A 19,162-nucleotide genomic window follows, 5' to 3' on the forward strand; every position below is an offset into this window, starting at 1 on the left:
GAAGTTGGCAATGTGGGATCCAGAACCTTAACCACCATGCCATCTCCTGCTCCCTCCCTCCCCCTTACTCCTTTTTTAATTTTTTTTTTTTTTTTTAATTTTCACTTCTGTGAAGAAGTTCAGCTTTGTTTGGATAACTCGGGTGGAAAACCACATGTGAAAACAGAGGAAAAGGTATTTTACTGAGGACTTCTTTACTAGGAAACTTTTCCAGTAAGCTACTGTGACATAGTCAAGTTAAGTATCGTAAAATGTCTGCAGACTTTGGGAAGAATGGAGAAGTTGAAAGATCCATGAATATCCACACTGTTTTTTGTTTGTTTGTTTGTTTTTATAGATGATTGCTAGTATTATATTAGGTGTATCTAAATAAAGCAGTACAAGAGAACTTCAAAAACTTCCTGAAAAAAAAATGGAATTAAGTACAAGTTTATCTTGAATAAAAAATGGAATTAAAGTTTACTTGGGTGCAAAAAAAAAAAAGAAAAAAAATCCATGCACACCTAGTTTTTCCTAATTCTCCTTTTTCCATGAACATTTTTGAAGACTCCTTTATTCAGATTAATTCAAAATAGATCCATGAAATCAAATGATCGTTGTCTCTACCCAGGGCCAGGGAACAATTGGGCTGGGCATTGAATTGAGACTGACATCTGTTTCAGAATTCAACCAGAGGCAGCGTGACCCCGATGTGAGCTAATTCTTCCTCTTGGAAGGAAGACAGGCTGGAGAGGTTGCTCGCTGGCTCAGGCGACAGCCATGGGAGATGAACAGAGCGAGGTGGCAACATGGAATGACCCAGGGCAGACAGCACTGCAGAGGCTGAGTGCAGAATCATGCCCGTAGAACAGCATCAAGGGAAGAGCCAGCAGGTGGCATAGTGGTTAAGGCGTTGGACTCTCACGTAGCCAACTGCGGTTTGAATCTCAGACCTGGTGGGTTGAAAATTATGCCAGGTACATGCCCCAAATCTCGAGAGAATGGAGGATAAGGAATTGCTGTATGGCCATCCCCTGCCCCAGGGGTGGGGTGGTTTCTCACTTTCCTTCTCTGTCTTTCTCAGTCTCTCTCCAGCAAGCACATGTACCCTATGGCAAAAAGCTAAATACAATAAAATAAAAAGAATACTGCTAAAGGAGCAAATCATATCTTCAGTCTGACCCAGAGCAGAGGTCAGCCACAGAACCATAGTGAGGATCCTGGTGCAGGTAAGGGGCAAGGGATCTGGGCTTCTCCTGTGACCGGGCTTGGAGCTCCCGCTCCCTCCAGATGACCAAGGCTTCTTGGTGTAAGACTTGGCTTTGCACAAAAAGAAGTCCACTTGGTGCCTAGGCTGCTCAGTGAGAATGCTCTCCATTCATCCCCAGGCCCTTGAAGATATTAAACCATATTGACCTCACAGCCCCTCTCCACGGAACGTTATGCTATTTAAACGAGACGACAGGTACTTCAGTTCACTGGGCTTTGGATGATTGTTTACTCAGCTGCTTAAGACTAAATTAAATGAGAAAAATAAAAAGAGGCAAGAAGGGAGTGATGGAGAATCTGTCTCTTACCCGTGTGTGCTCAGTTCTGTCAGACACAGTCATGTCGATTCCACTACCAAGAACAGGTTATTAGCCACAAATTTGAAATGGATAGGGGGGCTGGTGGGTGGCATGGTGGGTAAAGTGCTGGACTCTGACATGACTGACCGTGGTTCAAATCCTGGACCTGGCAGCTTGCTTTCTCACTTTCTCTCTCTCTCTCTCTCTCTGGTGAGTGTGTGTGCCCTGTAACAAATAAAAAAAAATAATAATGATGATAAAAAAAATTTTAAAAAATTAAAATGGATAGGTTGTCTTATGATCACGGCAGAAGTATAAGCGGTTGAGAGAAAAGCTGTAAAAGGAAGACACGTGTTTCTACAGGACACCCCAGGGACATGAAGAAGAAACAGCAGGGTTAGGCTTCAAAGCCCGGGATGATATCACTCTATGACTTCACAGCCCATTAATTCATAACAGTGAGCCTTGCTAGCTCGTATTGGATGCTTATTTATGCTGGCCTTTCTTGCAAGTATTTGCACGTGTAAGCTTTGTTCATCTTCACGGAATTCCTAAGAGTTGGTTACTATTATTCCAGTCGACAGGTAAGGCAGTAGAAGCGACAGCAAGGTGAAGAAACTTGCCCAGGGGCCAGTAGGTACCACAGAGGTTGGGTGGCTGGATCCCAGGTGCTAAACTCCATGCCTTGAAAAGCATGCCGGATGCATCTGCTACATGCCCAGAATCCCAAGAGGAGAACGGAGAAGGGATTGTCGTGTGGCCCATCCCCCCTGAGGTGTGATTTCTCACTCTCCCTCCCTCCCTCCCTCCCTCTCTCTCTCTCTCTCTCTCTCTCTCTGGCAAAAGCATGCACCCTATAGCAAACTAAAAAAATAAAAATATCTTACCAAAAATAACCCCAAAAAACGAATACATGTTTGTGCATTCCCAACTGAAGGGAGAATGGAGGAGAAGGGATTGCATGTGGCCATCATCCCCCCAGGGGGTGATTTCTTGCTTTTTGTATCTCCCTCTTTCTGGCAAGCATGTGTGCCCTATTGCAGAAACCTCTCTTAAAAACAAATGAAAATAAAAACAAAACCAAAAGAAACATGGGAACCAGCAGTTGGTGTAATGGCTATGTCGCTGGACTCCCATGTAGTCAACTGCGGTTCGAGTCCCGGACCTGGTGGCTTAGAACTCACGCCGGGCGCGTGTGCGTGTGTGCCCGAGATCCTGAGAGGAGAATGGAGGCGAAGGGATTGCGGCGTGACCATCTCCCCTGGGGGGTGATTTCTCGCTTTCTGTCTCTATGTCTCTGTCTGTCTGTCTGGCGAGTGCACACGCTCTATAGCGAAAACCTCAAAAAAAAAAAAAAAAAACCCAAAAGAAACGTATCCAGGTTTTCACTTGGTAAATGATAGCACCAGCATCAAGTGCCATGCTACAAACTTCTCATATATTATTTTATTTCCATCGCTCATAAGGATATTGTTATTACCCTCATTTACTAATGTGGACATCACGGCTCAGTGAGGTAATGTAAATAAATAGCCAGAGTTCACGTGGTAGGTCAGATGTGACCAGGAGCTAAAACTGCATCTGTTGTACCACCTGCCTGGTCCCTGGAGAGGGACCCACTGCCATTTCTGTTGTATCGTGACCCAAAAGGCATAACTGAGTCCATAAGCATAAGACAAAGGATTGGAATGTATTCTTTGTAAATATCACGGACGGCAAAGAGAACTGGGGAACTGTCTAGATCAAAAGAGATTAGCGGGGCCAGCAGATGGCATAGCAGTTATGAAGCTGGACTCCCACGTGGCTGACCATGGCTTGAATCCCGAACCCTGTGGTTTAAAAATCATGCTGAATGTATGTGTGTGCGTGCCCAAGATCCCGGGAGGAGAATGGAGGAGAAGAGATTGCGGGGTGGCCAACCCCCCTGGAGAGTGATTTCTCACTTTCCCTCTCAATGTCTTTTTCTTTCTCCAGCAAGTGCATGCACCATAAAGCAAAAACCTCCTAAAAAAACACAAACACAAAACTAAACAAAACAAAACCAACTAGAGACAGCCATGAACTAATTGGAATGCTGATCTTAGGTTGAGTCTAGATTAATACTTCATGAGGACAACAGGGGAGATTTGAATACCAGCAAGTATGTGACAGTAGCCCTGTGTTCCTGCCCTGCTTTCCCAGGTGCAACAGCGGTGTTGTGGTATGTAAGAGAACATCCTTGTTCTTCAACGGTATCTGCTGGATCAGCCTTTGGTGTGGTGGCGAAGGTCTGTGGATCCCACATGGCAGAGTGCACGGCTCTGGGTTCTAGTCCTTGGCCTGGTGGCTTGAGAAATACACCAGGTGTAGGAGTGCAGACCCGAAATCTTGAAAAGAGAGAGAAATGGAGGAGAAGGGATTGCAGCATGACCGTGCTCCGGAAGGGGCGCTTCCTCGCTTTTCCTCTCTCCCTCGCCCTCTCTGGTGAGCACATGCACCCTCGGGCAAAATGAAACACAACAAAAGATAACTGCTTAACTAGTTAGTATTAAATGTCATGGTGCCCATAACTGCCTTTCAAATGGTTTAGTTAACAGAGTGTGTATAAGTGTGTGTGTCTATGCGTGTATAGACGTGTATTTAGGTGCGTGTATATCTGCGTGTCTACACACCTAGATTTGCAGGGGGAGAGAGATAACAGATGAATAACAGATGAATGTCAGCAGAAGGTGTATCAGCGCTCCTTATACTAGTTATGGCCCTTTTCTGTCCCTTGCTTGTATTTTACAGTATGAAAGCTGGGCGAGGGCGGGTGGTGACACAGCAGTGACTCAGCTGGTCCCACATGGGAAAGGTGCAGGGCTGATGTCCCAGGACCTCCCTGAGCAAAGCTGGGAGTGCACATGTGTTCAGTACCCAGCCAGCTGAGTCCCGGGTATGGATCCAGCGTAAGGAATGTGTTAGGGTAGTGTCTCCCTCCCTCTCTCTCTCTCTCTCTGTTTTGGAAATAAAGAAGCCTTAAAAAATAATTTGGGGAAAATATCTGTGTCTGACTCTTCAATTCTGCTTCCTACACTCTAAACAGTCCTCTGAAATGCCCATTAATGATCTGAGCTGCAGGTAGAAAGATGAATTATTATTATTCTTTTAAGTATTTAATCAATCAGCAACTACAATATTTTAATGACTGCTTACTATGAGTCGGGCACCTCTCTGGGCCCCTGAGGATAAGATTACGATGAAATAAACTCCTTGACTTTGTGAAGATGGAGAAGCAGGGGTAGGAGACGGAAAATAAGTGATTAAACGAGTACATTTTTTTTAGAGAGATTTTTGCTATAGGGCATATGTACTTGCCGGAGAGACAGAGAGAGAGAAAATGAGAAGTCACCCCCCAGGAGAATGACCAGGCTGCAATCCCTTCTCCCCCATTCTCCTCTCAGTATTTTAGGCACACATGCCCACATGCCTGGTGTGAGGTTCAAACTGCCGGGTCCAGGACTTGAACCATGGTCAGTCATGTGGGTGAGGGAGTCCAGTGCCTTAACCACTATGCCACATGCTGGCCCCTAAATGAGTAAATGTTTAATATAACTTCTTGAGCCACAGATGACTACAGAGGTATTTCAGTATGTGGAAAATGGAATTGAAATATGAATTTATTTTGGTACAAAAATGGTGAAATCCATGTGTAGTTTTTTTTTAAATACATATTTTCACAAAAAAATTTTTTTTAAGGTTTTTGCCATAGGGAGAGACAGAGAACAACAAATCACCGCCCAGGGGAGATGGCTACACTGCAATCCCTTTTCCTCCATTTTCTTCTTGGAATTTTGGGCCTGTGCTGCCCAGTATGATTTTCAAGCTGCCAGGTCTAGGACTCGAACTTCAGTCTCCAGTGCCTACACTCCAAACTACAGCATTGGCTGGTCTGGTATCTTCCTAAACTTTTTACGGTCCCTCATAAGGTAACTCAGAGAGTGATACGGAAGGATGAAGGACTATTTTGTTAAATGTGGTCAAGGGAGGCTTTTCTGATGAGGTGATTTGGGGGAGGAGACTTGAATGAGATAAGGGAGAAAATGGGGCAGACCCGGGAAAAGAGCAAACGCCTCAGCCGCTCCGTGAGCTATCCTGGGAGCCTCACCAAGCGCTTCACATCTCATTTCATCTCACTCTAATCTTGTTCCGGTTTTGTTCTATGTTGTGTTTGTTTGTTTTCCAAAATGGGCAATATGTCTTAGCACGATTCCATTAGAACGATTGTAAAATGACATTTTTCCTTAAGGTGCAGTCTTCTGCTTTCCAGAAAATGTAGGCAAAGAAATAGATGTACTTTTGAAATACGTTCGGGTGTCGGACAGGCCAAACTAAGTCTAACCGGTTCTTCCCTCGTAGTCCAAGTTTGATGAGAAACACGGTTTCAGTATTTTATTCCCCCAGGGTTGCTATAATCCGCTGGAATCGACAAGAGTTTGAGGACTCACATACCACAGGCCCCTTGGGGAAGTGGCTCTGCCTTTGAGTCGTCTGTAGAAATGTCCCTTCTTTACACTTTTCTCTCCCCTGGGACCAACAGATGGTGTAATGGTTACGTCGCTGGACTCCCACTTAGTTGACTGTGGTTTGAGTCCTAGACCCAGCTACATAAAACTCATGCCAGGTGCATGTGTGTGCGTGCCCAAAATCCTGAGAGGAGAATGGAGGAGAAGGGATTGCAGTGTGGCCATCTCCCCTGGAGATAGATTTCTTGTTTTCTGTCTCTCTGGCAAGCACACATACCCAATAGCAAAAACTTCTCTCAACAACAAAACAAAACAAAACGAAATCCACTCCTCTATCACTAATTTTTTCCTTTTAGGTTTTTGCCATAGAGTATGTGTGCTTGCTAGAGAGACAGACAGAGAGAGGGGAAGTGAGAAATCACCTCCCAGGGAGTTGGCCCCACCACAGTCACATCTCCTTCATTCTCCTCCCAGAAATTTGGGTGCCCATGTACATGTGCCTAGCATGAGCTTCAAGTCTCTGGGTTTGAGACTTGAACTGTAGTCAGCCATATGGGAGTCCAGCACCTTAACCACTCTACTACCTGCTGGCCCTCTCCATCTTTTTTTAAAAAGTTGATTTAGAAGAGTACTTCACACACTAAGTTGGTTAGAAATGTGTGTGTGTGTGTGTGTGTGTGTGTGTGTGTGTGTGTGTTTATGTTACAAATAACTATCCTTGCTGGTTCATCATTCTGTTTTGTCTATTGCAATAATTGTGGCATACATTCCCCCCCCCCAATTAAACTCATTTCACTAAAAAATTACATTTACTTCTTTTGAGAGAGAGAGAGAGAGACAGAGGAACCCTCCAACAGGGCCTGCACGCCACGATCTATCCCAGCCTCAGCTGACGAGGATCACGAGCACATGCGTGCACTTGGCATTTCTAGGGAGAGCTTGAGAAGGGGACCTAGGACCGTCCCCTGAGGCCTCAGCATTGCCGAGTGTTGCATTGTCACTGCACCACTGTGACTGGCCTACCTCATGTTTATCATGTTGAGACAATCTCCTTTCTAGATTATATGAATAATAACTTATGCATGTCTCCTAAAATTTTTATAGTTTGATTACAATGAGATCTTATAACTATTTAGAACTAATATTCATAGATGATGAGAAACATGGATATAATTTTAATTTTTTTTTCCATGCTAGGGTGTATGTACATGAAAGTGAGGAAAATGGAGAGGGGAGAGAGAGAGAGATGAGCACCTTCCATAGAGGCTGGTCATGCCACCATTGTCTCCTTCCAGTCTTCTAGTCCATTGGATCTTGGGTACGCACACATGTGCCCAATGTATTTTACGTTGACCAGGCTGGGGATTCGAACCAAGGTTACTGTGTGAGATCTAGTTTTCTCTAAGGAGTGCATTACCTCTGTGCTACAGATCCAGCCCTCATTTTATGTTAGTTATTTCACTTAATAAACTCCAGGGTCAACCAATGGTAGGGTGTTTATGGTGGCTAGATTCACATAGCCAACTATGTGGTTCAAGTCCCATACCCAGTGGCTTGAAAATCATTTCAGGTATCTGTGTGTGCCCAAAATCCATAGAGGAGAAGGAAGTATGACCATTCCCCTTTGGGGCTGATTTCTCATTTTCTTTCTCTCTCTTTTTTTCTCTTTCTCTCTCTGGCAAGTGAGTGTGCCCTCTATCAAAAATTAAAACAGACACTCACACAAACACAAAGTTTGTTAAAGATCTCTAAAGACAAAGGCAAAGAAATGGAATTTTTATAGTACAGTCTTCTTGCTCATAACTGTACAATGAAATCTTGTAGAAGGAGAAATTTTGTGGAAGGATAATTTATGTTTAAGGAATTTAAGTCGTCTTCAAAGAAATAATGCTTGAGGCCTAACATCGTGAGTGAACTATTAACAGGACACAAATTGTTCTGCATTCCATGAAAACAAAGCAATAAAGTCAACATTCTAAATAGACAATTAGTGACAGTTTACACTATTAGCAAGTAATAGAAGACAGTCAATTTTCTTTTATTCTCCTTTGTTGTTTAGACACTTTATAAGACCTCCTGTCTAGTCCACTCAGGAGTTTATAATAAAATACCATAAACTGGGTGGCTTCTAAAGAGATTTATTTCTTACAGTTCTGGAGGCTGAGAAGTCCAAGATCAAGGTGCTGGCAAATTCAATGTGTGGTGAGGGGCTTCTTTCTGGCTTATAGATTGGCTTCTTGCTGTGTTCTCTTTCCATGGCAGAAGAGGCAAGGCAGCTAGCACCCCTCTTATACGGGCACTAATTCCATTCATGAGGGCCCCCACCATCAAGACCTCCCCGAGGGCCCACTTGCCAATACTGTCACATGGAGATTTGAGAAGACACAAATATTTAGACCATAGCATCTCTATTTTTTTTTTTTTTTGCATACTGAATGAGGGGATTTGACATCTTTTTCTTTACTTTAAATTTCCAGTGGTGTGTGTGCTTACCAAAGAGAGCCAGAGAGAGAGAGAGAGAGAGGGAGAGAGACGGAGAAAGCATCCTTCATGGGTGTATGATCATGCTGCGATCCCTTTTCCCAATCTTTCCATCCTGTTGGGATTTGGGGTACCCTGTGTAATGTGCCTGGAATGTTTTCCAGGCCTCTGGGTGAGACATGAACCACAGTCAGCCTTGTGGGCTCCTGTTTCCTTAACCATTAGGCTATAGCGTCAGCCCTACCTGCCATTCATTAAAATCATTTTTAGATGTTATACAGGGTAAGAAATATTATTCTATTTGTCTATATTTAATACTAAAATATTTTTCTCTTATTTAAAATTTATTTTTATTCTCATATTTCAGTTAGTCTTGTATTTCACTGAATCTTGCATATTGTAATACACATCCCATAGCAAACAATGTAAGTGACAAACATTGAAAAATTTAAAAGGGACCAGCAGTTAGTGTAATGGCTATGGTGCTGGACTCCCCTGTAGTCGACTGTGGTTCGAGTCCTGGACCCGGTGGCTTAAACTCACGCCAGGCGCGTGTGCGTGCGTGACCAAGATCCCGAGAGAATGGAGGAGAAGGGATTGCAGCATGGCCATCCCCCCGGGGGGTGATTTCTCGCTTTCTGTCTCTCTCTGTCTTTCTGGTGAGCGCATGCGCCCTATAGCAAAAACCTCTGTAAAAAAAAAGAAAAGAAAAATTTAAAAATGGTTTAATTACTACCATTCAGAGATAGTTAATATTATTCATTTTGATTTATGACTTTCTACATTTGATTTTCCACATCAAAATAGTCACACTCAGTTTTACAAAAAATCTTAACTATATAATATGTTCTATACTGTTTGGTAATCTTGTATCTAACTTAACTCAATAATATATTGTGACATTTTTCATGTTATTAGATGTGACTTTACTATATACATTTCAGTGCATTTTAATTTAATAACTCAGAATGACTTGTGACTTTTATATACTCAAACTGCAGTTCTCATTAATGCATAAAAAGTACACAAAATTAAAATCACATATGCTAGAATTTTGCATAATGAGACTTCCCAGTTGGGGAAGGAGTATTATAATAATGGAAATTAGTAGATACTAAGTAGATAAACATTGTTAAGGTCTAAGTACTTCCTTTTTAAAAAAATACCTGATCGTTTTTCTGCACACAAACGGAAAGTGTGCAAGTGTGCATGGGTGTGCATACGTGTGCTTTTGTGAACTGACTACCTCTTAAAGACACTGCTTCCATCCCCACCTCAGTTATCTATAAAAGAAAATGAAAACTTGAATAAAAGCAAGGCAATTCAGGAAGAACTGTAGAAATGATTTGAAAGAGAAAATAAGACTAGTTTTCAAAAAAGGAAACCAAATTATTAAATGGGAAGAGGAAAACACAGAGGGGAAGATTTGGAAATTCATAAAAGACTTGTATTTCACTTAAACATTGACAAAATAGGGGGGCCGGCAGGTGGTGTGGTGGTTAAGGGAGCTGCACTCCCACATGGCTGACTGCGGTTTGAGTCCTGGACCCAGTGGCTTACTTTCTCACTTTCTCTCTCTGTCCCTCTCTGGCCAAATTAAAATAAATAAATATATAGATATATAAATAAAATAAAGTTCAATAAAACAATTCTTTTTAAAAAAAGAATTTGACAAAATAGTACCTGACTTATGTTGCAACAAGGGAGACCTCAATTAGGCATAAAGGTACGTGCATGAATCATTAAATGCTTGATTTTAGTATCTAGGATCTCTAGCTGGAGATTTTTAAATGCTAGAGATGAAATATAAAAAATAGGAGGCTTTACATTTCAGATTCTTAATTGTTTGAGTCAAAGGTGAGTTAGAAACTGCAGAATTTAAAAGCATGGAAATAGAGAGTAATAGAGTAATTAATGGTAGATACTGGGAGATGCTTGTGGGGAGAGGAATTGACTCTTGAGATTTATTTTTTCTTTCTTTTTTTTTTTTTTATCAGAGGTTGCATGTGCTTGCTAGAGACAGAAAGCAAGAAAGTACCCCTGCCCCCATAGGGTACAATCCCTTCTCCTCTATTTCTCCCATGAGGAGGTGCTTTCTTGCTTTGTCTCTCTCTCTCTTCCCCCCCCTCTTTTTCTCTCTGTCTCTTTCTGGATGAATGTAAGTGCACTTTGGCAAAATTCAAACAAACAACTTATGTGTGTACTTCAGAAAACTTGGGAAGTAGCGAAAATTTGAACTGAAGAATGGAAATTCTCACTCATACAGACGTTTTTAGCCAATACATGGATTTTCCTACAGAGTCTCATAGCATATACAAAATTGTTTAACTTTTTTTTTGGTGAGGTTTTTGCTATAGGGCATGTGCGCTCACCAGAAAGACAGAGAGAGACAGAGAGATAGTGAGAACTCTCCCCAGAAGAGATGGCCATGCCACAATCCCTTCTCCTCCATTCTCTTTTATTTTTGGAGAGATTTTCACTGTAGGGCGCGTGCGCTCGCCAGACAGACAGAGAGAGACATAGAGACAGAAAGGGATAAATCACCCCCCGGGGGGATGGTCACGCAGCAATCCCTTCTCCTCCATTCTCCTCTCGGGATCTTGGGCATGCGCGCACACGCGCCCGGCGTGAGTTTTAAGCCACCGGGTCCGGGACGTGAACTGCGGTCGACTACGTGGGAGTCCAGCGACATAGCCATTACGCTAACTGCTGGTTCCCTCCTCCATTCTCTTTTCAGAATCCTAGGCACACATGCACACACGCCCGGTGTGAGTTTAAGCCACCGGGTCCAGGACTCGAACTGTGGTCGACTATATAGGAGTACAACGACATAGACATTATGCCATCTGCTGGTCACCGAAATTGTATAACTTCTTCCCCTGTCTAGTGGTATGCCATGACACTTTCCTCCATCTTTAAACACTTTTCAAAAATAAACTTGGAATGGCTGTGTACTATTCCACAGTAGGATATACTCTTGCTTATTCCAGTTCCTTGATTCCGTGTCTCCTTTTGGGTGCTGGGGTAGGAATTTGAGAGGGTGCTGATGTTGGAGTTAGAGGGCACTGGTGTTGGAATTTGAGAAGGCATTTGAGTTTGGGAAAGTCATCTGCCTTTAAGCACATCCCGACTCTCTAAACTTGTCCTGTGCAATTCCAAAATAGAGTGCTGTCTGGAAGCTTCTTCAGCTGCATCCATGAACATACTTTCACATTCCTTTTGCAAAGCTGTTATGGATAAAAGGGCTCCTTCTTTACTCAGTCTGGCCTCAAAGAGATGGATGAGACTTTCAGGAAACCGAGTAGGTTTCAAGATGAGCTTCTCTTAAAAATCAAGTCCCTTCCACCCACTCATTCTTCCTACATTTTCTCAGACTTGGAGTCTCCAAAGTCACGTATTTGCCTCTGTTGTCTAGGTAGTTAATAACAAATTCATTTTTTAATAAGAATTTCCATAGGGAGGTTTGTCATTTGGAACAAGGCTTGTTATTTTCAAGATAACTGGGGAGGGAAGATCGTGTGGTCAGCCGAGGAATCGCTGGCTAAGCCTCTGCCGGTCCAGCTGTGAGATTTGATTATGCCATTTCTACAATGCTGAGGCAGGGCTGCAGGTGATGTTAGTTCATTCTGTACTTTTTTCTTTTAGAGAGATTTTTGCTGTAGGGTGTGTGTGCTCACAGGAGAGACAGAGACAGAAAGCTAGAAATCGCCCCCTTGTCGGGGGGGGGGGGGGCCATGTCACAATCCCTTCTTCTCCATTCTCCTCTTGGGATCTTGGGCACACATGCATGCACCGGTGTGAGTTTTAAGCCACCGGATCTGGGACTCAAACTGCGGTCAACTATGTGGGAGTCCAGCGATATAGCTGTTATGCCATCTGTTGGTCCTGGTAATTCGGTATGTTTTATTGTCATATAGCTAATGCAAGAATTCTCTGCTTTATTACAATCTGAACATCTTGCAACAGGACAAGAAAATATTCTGTTTGTCTGGCTTAATAGAGAGACTTTCGTTATAGTGTACATTCTCTCACTGGAGAGACAGAAAACGGGAAGGTGAGAAATCACTCCCCGGGAGGGTAGCCATGCCACAATCCCTTCTTCTCCATCTCCTTCTGGGATTTTGGACATGAACGCACATGTGCCCAGTATGCGTTTCAAGCTTTTGGGTCTGGAACTCGAACTTGGCCATGTGGGAACCCCAGCGTCTTAACCACTACACCACCTGTTCCCTCTGCTTAGTGTTTTAACTCTTGATGTCCGTATGGCCTTGGACAGCAAATTCAGTCTGTAAACGAGAATCCCCCATGACTGTTTCAGGGTGTTTGTATGTTTGTATTGTGTTGCCTGGGACACGACACAGGGAGGCGCCTCCAAAGCTTAAAAAGCAGCCTGGATCATACCAGCCCTAGCAGGGATGGACGAATATGGGCAATAGGCAGTCAGAATTACATTTGGATGTTGTGTCTATTTTTTTTTTTTTGCTCATTGGAGTGAGACTCAGAGAGACAGAGAGAGGGAAAGTAAGAAACCACTGCCCTCCCCCCTGAGGGGGGATGGACATGCTACAATCCCTTCTATTCCATTCTCCTCTTGGGATCTGGGGCACACATGCACATATACCTGGTGTGATTTTCAAGCCACCGAGTCTGGAGTTCAAACCAAGTTTGGCCATGTGGGAGTCTGGTGTCTTAATCACCATGCTACCTGCTAACCCTGTTGTGCCCATTTTTAATTGCTCAGGTTTAAAAAGACCAGAAATGGGAAAAATTAAAAAAAAAAAACTTATTCTAACAATTAAAAAGAAGATTAACCATGGATATATATGACCTAAACATGAGAAGATTTTATATATAGCGAGAGCCCAGAATATTCTAGGATAACCAGTAACATATATACATTGATTTGAATTGAAAGTTTTTCATTGTCAGAGGGTACATGCAATCTCTGGAGACAGAGAGACAGAGACAGAGTAGGAAAAAGCAACCCTCCCTACTACCCAGTTCAGCATGGTCATGTCACCAGCTTCTCCACTTCTCCATCCTGTCAGGATTTTAGGCACGCATTTTTCAAGCCACCAGGGCAGGGATTCAGACCATGGTTGGTCATATGGAATCCAGCTCCCTTAACTGCTAGGCTGTTGAGCCAGGCTGATTTGAATTCTAATGTATAAATTAAGATTCAGAAAGTTCAAGATTTAGTGCTGTCCTTCCCCTACATATGGCCTGACCTCTTTCTGGAATTCAGATCCTTTACCTCTTCCATGAGGGGCTGGGGTCTATCAAGGTTTTTTTGAGGTGCAAATTTGGGTCACTGCTTGCTTCCCTACTCGCTGTGCCTCTAATGGCCTTAGATCCTATCTCAGCCCCAAGTTCCAGGAAGCCCCTGCCTATCAGTGGTCCGATATATCCAGAAAACAGTTTCCCAGCTCTAGATCAAGTCAACCTGATGGCCTCTTCCATCAGTTTCTTTCTATAGTCTGTCATTTAGAATGGCAAATCCCCATACCTTATAACAGTCCTTTATTCTATTTAAAAAGAATTTTTTTAAAAGAATTACTTTATTTAACATTATTTATTTTAATTTGACCAGAGAGGGACAGAGCAAGAGAGAGAGAGAGAGAGAAGGAAAGTGAGAAGTGAGAAAATAAGCCACCAGGCCCAGGACTCGAACCATGGTTGGCCATGTGGGTGTCCAGCGCCTTAACCACTATGCCACCTGCTGGCCCCAGTATTTTTTCTTTTTTAAAAATTTATTTATTTAATTAATTTATTGCCTGTTTGCTATAGGGTGTATGCACTTGCCAGAGAGAGAGAGAGAGAGTAAGAAATCACCTCCCAGGGGTGATGGCCACACCACAATACCCTCTCCTCCATTTTCCCCTTGGGATTTTGGGCATGCATACACACATAGACAGTTGTCTTTCAAGCTACCAGATCTGGGACTCGAACCACACAGTTGGCCATGTGGAATCCAGCTGTCCTAACCAGCAGGCTACCTGACTGGCCTGTAGTATTTTATTTGTTACTTTTTCTAGCCTTATTATAGAAGGATGACTCCTTCAATGTCTTTCAAGAGATGGCTTCGGAGTTATGGCTCCAGAGCCTTCCTGGAGAGGCCAGAAGGCTCTTGGCCTCATTGCTCCCTGCTCCCTCCTGGTGATCCTGACCTTGACAATGATTGAGTTTTTGCCATTTACATGCATTATCTTAGAGTGATGAGTCTCAGAACATAGCCACGTGCAGAGATGGTGGGAGTGAGACTGAGGAACTCCCCAGCTTAAATCCAATAACTGCACCTGTTGTCCTACTTAGAGGAAAACATGAGTGTGTTGGGAAGAACCCTTTAGGAATTCTTAGAATTCTAATTCTTGGAAGAATTCTAAGACACTTTGTCTTACGACGTGGGTCATTTGGATCCTCATTTAAACTAGTAGCTAGTATGAAGAGGTTATAATTTTATTGACCAGAAAGTATCTATTTGGTTATTATGAGTTTAATATATTAGTGTTTACAAATGTTCCACAAAGCACATTCTAGATGCTTAGCATTGGAATGTGTTTGAGAATCATATCCCTGGATTGTTTGCTTTTGGGAAGCAGAGGCCATGCTCAGGTGAGCTTCGAACCAGAGTGGGTATTGGGATCCTTCCAAATGCTCTCTTCCTAAGAGTGGTTTGGATAGGGGGCTAGACCTGGGGGTACAAGGGGATCTTGCATCTCAGTAGAGCTGACTGAGCCCAGGCAGTCATGGAGACTTGTCTGGTTACAGAAGTTATAACAGGCCCCCAAGTGAGGCCTACTGCCCACCCTAGCCAGATCATGGATGTCTATAGAGAAGACAGTCAACCCCAAGATCAACACCACCCAAACCCTGAGGCATTGGTGTATACTCTGTCCTGTATCACCCTACGGAAAAGCATAAGAAATAGCCTGTGGACCTGACACTCGTGGTCTAGGAATTTAGGCTCGCCCTGCCAGAAGGACAGATTCAAGAGAATTCTGATTTCTCTCATTTGTGGTTCTTACCTCAAGTATTTAGGATGAGTTGCTTCCCAAGCTCCAGGTGTCTTCCTCATGAGACAGAACATACCAGGCTTGCCCAGAGACAGCAGCCGGCCCCCTGGGCACCATGCCCTGCTTGGAAGACTCTGGTATTCGGTTTGTTCTCTCCAGGAAAGGAGAGGTTGCTTCTTCTTCCCAGCACCTCCTTGGCACCAAACCTTCCCATGCCTTCTCTAGGTTAGCATTACTGATAGATAGGACACGGTTAATGTCTTCCTGGGAAGGTCAAGATTTGTGCATGGGGTAAAAAAAAGAAAGTCAGTCAGTGCAGGAAGTAAATTGAAGCACATTCGTCAAGTGAGTAATCCTGGCAAGTGTAGACAACCCTTCTTATTTTTCCTTGGCCTCTTGGAATATGTGGTTGGTGGGTGAGCTGCTGGCATTACCACTGGAAGCATCAGGCTGTCCTCTCTCTAATTGTACTCTGCAGATTTCCATGGGAGATCATTTTAAAAGAATGAATGGAATTTTGAATTCTGAAGGTCAGCATTCACCTGTTTTTCCCCTCCTGAAGCCCCTGTTCAGCCTTTCTCATTCTAAGTCTCTCTCAGTAAGTGCTGGCAGGAATGGGTTCCGAGTGTCGGGGGCTCTCCCCAGCTGTGATCCCACAGGAAAGATCTAGAACAATTTATCCCAACTACATTAGCAGGGCTGCTCTTTGTCCTGAGTCTGAAGTAGAAGATAGCAGACACTTTCTCGTTACAGCAGGGGGCTTTCTTTCTGCTCCTTACATGAGGCATAGATTCTCTGCAGGAAAACGGCTCCATCCACACCTCTCCTCCTCGCTTAAGGTATTCAATGGGAACCCTCCTCCCTCCTACCTGGGCATCTTCCACTTTCACTAGAAACAGTGAGAACAGCAGTAGCTATTCTTTTTAAAAATTATTTATTATGATTTTAATTTAACCATAGAGAGACAGAGAGAAAGGGAAAGTGAAAAAGCAAGCTGCCAGATCCAGGACTCAAACTGCAGTCAGCCATGTGGGAGTCCAGCACCTTAATCACCTCACCAGCTGCCGGCCCCGAGCAATAGCCCTTCTTTATTAGAAAGTGAAGAATGCCGGGCACTGTTAATGTGCATTATTTTGTGTGATCCTCTCAACAGGCCTGTGGAGAATTCGCCTTTTATGAATGAAGGGCCTGAGTTACATGTGCTCACTTGCTCATGGATGGAGAACTGTTGGCAGTGGCAGAGGTAAGATTTGAACCTCAGACCCTTGAGCCCATTCTTGGCATCATCAAGCATACTTACTGTATCTTCAAAAGTAGTTCTTGGGGAGCCAGCAGGTGGCATGGTGGTTAAGGTGCTGGACTCCCACATGCCCAACTGTATTGAATTCTGGACCTGGTGGCTTGAAAATCACTCTGGGCTCATGTACATGTGTGCCCATAATCACAGAGAGAATGGAGGAGAAGGGACTGTCATGTGGCCATCTCCCTCGGGGGTTATTTTTTTTTTTTTTTGAGAGGTTTTTACTATAGGGTATGTGCGCTCGCCAGAAACACAGAGAGAGACAGAGAGATAGAAAATGAGAAATCACCCCCCAAGGAGGATGGCCACGCTACAGTCCCTTCTCCTCCGTTCTCCTCTTGGGATCTTGGGCACACACGCATACGTGCCTGGCATGAGTTTAAGCCACCAGGTCCGGGACTCGAACCGCGGTCAACTACATGGGAGTTCAGCGACATAGCCATTACGCTAACTGCTGGTTCCCCTGGGTGATTTTTCACTTTCCCTCTCACTGTCTCTCTCTCTTTCTAGCAAGCACATGTGCCCTATGGCAAAAATCCTAAAAATAAATAAATAAATAAACAAACAAAGAAATAAATAAAGTAGCTCTTGGTTTGTTTTTTTAGGAAGAGGATGGAGAAGGGAGTCCAAGTTAATTAAACCCATCCTTTGTTTTTTAACTGATATGATTTCATTGCACCCTTTCAAACACCCTGCTTTCTAGGTATGATCGTTAGCATTTCACAGACGGGCCACCTCATGAGAGACTGGCTGGGTGGACCTGTCCAAAGGCACAGATCTAGAGAACGCTGGGAGTGGGTTTGGAATTCAGGTCAATCGGTGTGTTAAAAGATACGTGCTACCTACTGGGGAAAAAAGAGGCAGAAGGCAGGATGTACTTACTAGGCTTTTCATGCAAGCGCTTTATCCTGTCATTCAACACATCTTTATCGACACTACAAAGTGCCGATGTATTTCCGGATATGTTGCTGACACTTTTCTAGGTATGCATTTCTGAGCGTAGGGTTTCTGGGACTCAGGCACTTTCTCTGATACCTGAAAAATCGGTTGCTACTAGGGATTCAGTAGATTCTTGATGATTCATGGGACAAGCAGGTCTTGATCCTATTCAGGGGTGAAGGTAAATGAACGGTGATCCCTAAAATCCATAAATGATAGGTCAAGTGAGAGAAAGAATCCCGATTTCCCTGGTGCTCCGGGAGTGCGGTTGTTGTCAGGATAATTATTATTTCAATCACATTCCTCAGATCTCATTCCCTTTTCTCCTCCTCTTCAGCTATGCAGCACTCCTGACAAATTCCACCACAGAAGGTTTCAGGCTGGATTTTAGCCCAAGGATGGGGAGAATGGAGCTCAGATGGGAGAGAGGAGGGGATCCCCTGATCTCTGCCCATGACGGACTCACAGCACAGTCGCACCAACACCCAGGTGTGTTTATGCACACTCCTAGAGACCTGTGTGGACACAGGAGCTCAGACACATCATCTAAATACAGAAATAAACACATAAACCCTCATCCCCAGGATGACACACACAGGGATACAGGTGTGCACTAACCCACAACCAACCACATACAAATATGGTTTTGCAACGTGTCACGTGCACCATTGCTGTCGTTTGCTGTGTCTTCCCACATTGCAAAGGTTGGCCCAGCACGGGGAGTTCAGAGCAGTGATGGAAAGAAGTCCCCCTTCTGCTCACCTCCAACGTGTCCCCTCGAAGAAGTCTGCTTGTGGCTTTGTAGTGATTGTTACTGTTCTTGTTTTAGAGGAAGAGGCACGTCTTCCGCCAGCATCGAGATCCTGTGCTGGAGTAGGAGGTGCTCCTCCTTCATGCCTGTCTCTAACCTAGAGGAGGAACAGTCACCGGGGCCTCAGTCACCTTTGGTCCTGGAGCCACCACAGGTAAGTTCTCCTCTCACCTCCCAGCCCTCACCCTGCAGAAGGAAAGACGTGAACCTCCCAAGCATTGGCATTAGATTGGTTTTTTTCTCCAGGTGTCCAACAGCTCCACAATTTCAAAGCCCTGCCCTCAGTCATTTCACTTCTGCCCAACTCCCTATCCCAAGGCTGGTCAGGACCCAGAGTGAGATCAAGAAATACTGCCCTGATACTCGCTCTCTGCAGGAAAGTGGTGAGGCCTCGTGCAGGGGCCCGGAACCCTCCCTGTTCTGGGACAGACCTGCCCAGCCTGCCTGGAGGCCCTGCCAATGTTTTCACAGCTGCGGGCTGGGAGGGCTGCTCCCCCAGCTCCTTGCACGCAGTTGGCCTGCACCCCAGCAGCTGTGCACACCCAGGCACGATGCTGGTCTCCACGGGGAACAGGGGGAGGCCCGGC

This window comes from Tupaia chinensis, unplaced genomic scaffold, assembly GCF_000334495.1.
Source record: "Tupaia chinensis unplaced genomic scaffold, TupChi_1.0 Scaffold143616_1, whole genome shotgun sequence".
Lineage (NCBI taxonomy): Eukaryota > Metazoa > Chordata > Mammalia > Scandentia > Tupaiidae > Tupaia > Tupaia belangeri.